The sequence below is a fragment of the Bos javanicus genome, chromosome 5 (assembly GCF_032452875.1).
Source record: "Bos javanicus breed banteng chromosome 5, ARS-OSU_banteng_1.0, whole genome shotgun sequence".
NCBI lineage: Eukaryota > Metazoa > Chordata > Mammalia > Artiodactyla > Bovidae > Bos > Bos javanicus.
In genome coordinates, this window is record NC_083872.1 from 47,583,917 (window position 1) to 47,588,591 (window position 4,675).

The window sequence follows — 4,675 nt, forward strand, 5'->3', positions numbered from 1 at the left end:
TCAGTAGGTTGCTTTTTCTTTCTGAAAAATGGTTTCCTTCACTGTGCAAAGGTTTCCTTTCCTTTTTGTTTCATGTGGTCACATCTGTTTATTTTTGCTTTTGTTTCCCTTGTCTGGGATCGAGATCCACAAAACATCACTGAAACCAATGTTGGTGAGGCCACTACCTCTCAGGTAGTACATTCAAGTCTTTAATCCATTTTCAATTAACTTTTGTGTCTATTGCATTTTTGATCCAGCATGTAGTGATTTATTTTTTCTAACTACAAATGCAAGTTGCATGCTGTCTTCCAAAGCTTGCTTCTTCCATGAAGCTTGCCTAAAAGACTCAAAACCCCAGTTATATTTTCTTCACTCTGGGTAAGTAGATATATACTGTTGAGAACTATTTCCTGATGCATTTATTTGGATCATGACCTTAAACTCTTCAAGGCAGATACCCCTGTCTTTTGTCTGTTTTATATCTTTTATATCAACATGCTTATCACAAGACAATGTGTATCATTCAGTGGATGTTTTTATTATACTCGATACTAAACATCTTTAGTTTGGGACATGTATTTAAAGCTATCCCCATCTCTTTCTTCAATTAGTATTTTTCATGTAGACTGCATTCTGTATCTGAACACTTCTTATTGACTTAATTCACAGTTTACAGCTGAGAATTATATTGAGAAATCTCTTGACCTGAAGAAAATTGTCTGTAACAGATAAGTGTTCCAGATGGTTAATGCTTTTATAACTGGTGTTGATTAACTTTTTTGGACAAAATCTCAGCCTTTTTTGGAAAAGGAGGGAGGAAGGGAATGGCTTTAGAGATTTGCCAGGCCACTCTTTATATCTTTATCTATATATATATATATATATATATACACATATATTCATATATATATATATATGTTTCAGATGTACCACCTAGGAAACCTATAGATAGATAGATAGATGTGTCTTCCCTGGTGGCTCAGCAGTAAAGAACCTGCCTGCAAAGCAGGAGACGCAGGAGACAAAAGATTCAGTCTCTGAGTCAGGAAGATCCCCTGGAGGAGGGCATGGCAGCCCACTCCAGTATTCTTGCCTGGAGAATCCCATGCACAGAGGAGCCTTGGCAGGCCACAGTCCATGGGGTTGCAAAGAGTTGGACATGACTGAAGCGACTGAACATGCACTCATGCATGCACACATATGTATATATTCATTTTATACATAAGTACATATAAATTATATATTATAAGTATTTTTACAAACTATATAGATTTATATATGATAATTTATATAGCAATTTTATAGGCATGTGCAGTTAGTAGGACAAACATTATAATTCAGATTTTATAGGTGAGGAATCTGATGTTTGGAGAGGTTAAGTCACTAGTCTGTGGTTATGTAACTAGAAAATGATGAGGTCACATCTCAGACTAAAGTTTCTTGAATTTAGCTTTTCATTCATCCATTCATTCATCATGTGCCTTCAGTGTTTAGTTACTTGTTCAGTGCTCCCGAGTCAAAGACCAGCAAGACCCATCTCTTCCTTAAGGAGTTCTCAGTCCAGTAGAAGAGATGAACAGGTAAACTAATAACAATTCACAGCATCCCAGGCAAGAGTGGTACAGGGAGCAAAGGCATGGATTTCAGGGCAGACTGGGGTGTTCTGGTTCTCCTTGTTGTTCCATATGGCTGGAGCTTTACAAACAGGAGTGGTGAGACAGCGCTGGAGAAGCAGGCTGCAGATCATTTCACGAAGATCCTTAGCAATGCTACAGGGACTGCAAAGAATTAGGAGAGGGATAATCAGGCTTTTTTAAAAAGCAAAATCAGAAAGGTGGGTCAAGGGAGAGTGAGATGAGAATACAGAAGTCTAATGCACAGTTAACACTAGGACTAATGCAGAGTTTAGAGCAAGACATGACGTGGTTGTAAAGGGAGGCAGTAGCCATAGCATGTGAAGCAATTGGTGGGCCACAGGATGTGGGCCTGAAGAAGTCCAGGATGGCAGCGAGGAGTCTGGAGATGATGTGTCATTTACCAGGATAAGAGATGCAGGAGAGGACAAGAAACAGGATTTGTCACACAACAAAATGTATCGTCATGAAAATTATTTTCATAATTGTTATAATAGTGTGCATTTGGCATATGGTATTCAATGTGATAGTCACACCTGGCTAGTAGATACTTGAAATAGAGCTTCTCCAAGTTGAGATGTATTGTGTGATATACACACCAGATTTCAAAATCTAAATATGTGGAAAAATGTAAAACTCTCATGGATAATTTTTTATATTGATTACATGATAAACAATAGTATTGAGATAGATTAGGTTAAATAAAATATTAATTCATGTTTTATGAATTTATTTCATCTGTTTATCTTTTCTTACTGTGGCTACTGGAAAGGAAGAAATTATAAGTGATCTTGCATTTCAAGCTTGCATTAAGTTTATATTAAATGGCACTACCTTGAAAATCAGTAGATAATAGATGTTTTGAAAAGCTTAGGGCATGAGGGTTTGGGAGCAACACCTTAGAACCCCTGGCATGTGCCTCATATGTGAGGCTGTTTTTCTGTGGTCTCTCAGGATAATTTTAAGAGCTGAGGCCAGAGTGGACTGGGTATGTTTGGAATCTCCTGGCCCCTAAAGTCCTTCTGCTGTGTATTCTGAAGTCAGGGTGTGTTTCTAAAACTTTCTAAGAAAACTCCCAAGAGACTGGGAGTTGGTACACCGGAAAAGTTTGCTTAGAGGGGAGGCAGAGATATAGGAAGCCTTTGAGAACACAAAGACTGAGAAATGGGGAGAGAGGCCCTTGCCTTGACCCAGCTTTCCAGAGCCTTCTTAGCCAAGAGATGCTCCAGAAGCACCTGACCCTTCAGGTGACCTGACACCAGAAAGCCCCAGCCCATTTGGAGTGTCAGATACTCGCAGTGCCTGCCCCCAGCTCTTGGTTACTATGATGTTCCCTGAAATGCCTGTTTATTCGGCTTCTCTATTACAAGAAGGGCCCAAAGAAAGAAAGTGTCCAGAGCTAGCTAGGAAAATAAAATCTTATGATGAAACCCCACTCCCTGGAGTGAGGGGCCCCCATTAGAGCTGCTCTCTGAGCACACAAATAGAGCTGCCACTCTTCTGGTTAGTCCTCAGCCTCTTAGATCCCAATGTCTATTGACCATGCACTTCAAAATAGAACATTCTGGTTCTCCTGGTTCTTTCCTTACATGTCCACCTTCATTCATTTATTCTTTCATTCAAAAAAAAATTATCAAGAATTTGTTGTTCTGTGGTAACTTCCCTGGTGATCCAGCAGTTAAGACTCCACACTTGTAATACAGCGGGTACATGTTTGATCCCTGGTCAGGGAACTAAGATTCCACATGCCTTGCAGAGGGTTGGCCAAAAAAATAAATAAAAAGTTTCTTAAAAAAGAATTTACTGTTCTTCAAGTGCTAGACCTTGTAATCCTCAAAAATGAAAAGCCTGCCTCTGTCCTCCAGAAGCTTTCAGTACCCTGGAGAGTTGGCCAGACCAATTCACCATCATTGCTCCAAAGTACAGTGGGCAAATAGAGAAGAAACTCCCTCAACTGCCAGAGAGGATTATGAGGGTTCAATAAGGACATGTAAGTCTAGGCTTGGGCCATAGCCAGCATGTATGGAGTTGCATGGAAGTGCTTGCCATGCTGCCGCCGCCGCTGATAATGACAATGATGATGAAGAAGAGGACAGCAGTTGTCATGACCAGTTGACATAACGGGTTCCCTGAATTATAAGCCAGACTCAGGTTCCCCTAGCCCCCTCCCCACTCTTCTTGACTTTGGCTCCCCCATGGCTTGTCCCTACATCCCTGGTTTCTTGGTGACTCTTCACTTGTACTCCTATCACTGGATGCTTAGGCAGTATCCTTGCATTACTATTGACACAGGCTTTGTCGTGAGCCATAGAGAACTTTGAGGGGCCCCTGCGAGTTAATCCTCCCTGTCTTATGATGGGCTGGGCCAAGGTCTTCTCTAGGCTGCTGGCCTATTTGGTCAACTGTTCAGTTCCAACCGGCTTGACTAAACCCTGCACACCCCTTTCTGATCCATTGCTGCCTTCCAGTAGATCCTTGCCCCATAGAGCATCCAGACACAAGTTGATCCTCCTCTGCAGGGGACTCACAAAACTGGATCTTTTAATTTTTCTAATTTTATGTTAATTTTATTACTTTCTCATTCATCCTAATGAATATTAGGATGCCTGATGAGAGAAGAGACCAAATTTAGAAGGACCCTCTAATAGACTTCTTTTCTATTTTTGTTCATTTCTGTATTCCTTCCATCTTTGAAAAGTAAGAATATTAGTCACTCAGTCATGTCTGACTCTTTGTGACCCCAAGGACTGTAGCCTACCAGGCTCCTCTGTCCATGGGATTCTCCAGACAAGAATACTGGAGTGGGTTACGATTCCTTTCTCTGGGAGATCTTCCTGACCCAAGGATCGAACCCCGGCCTCCTGCATTGCAAGGAGATTGTTTACCATCTGAGTCACCAGGGAAGCCCACTTCCACCCCACTCCAGTACTTTTGCCTGGAAAATCCCATGGACGGAGGAGCCTGGTAGGCTGCAGTCCATGAGGTCGCTAGGAGTCGGACATGACTGAGCGACTTCACTTTTACTTTTCACTTTCATGCATTGGAGAAGGAAATGGCAA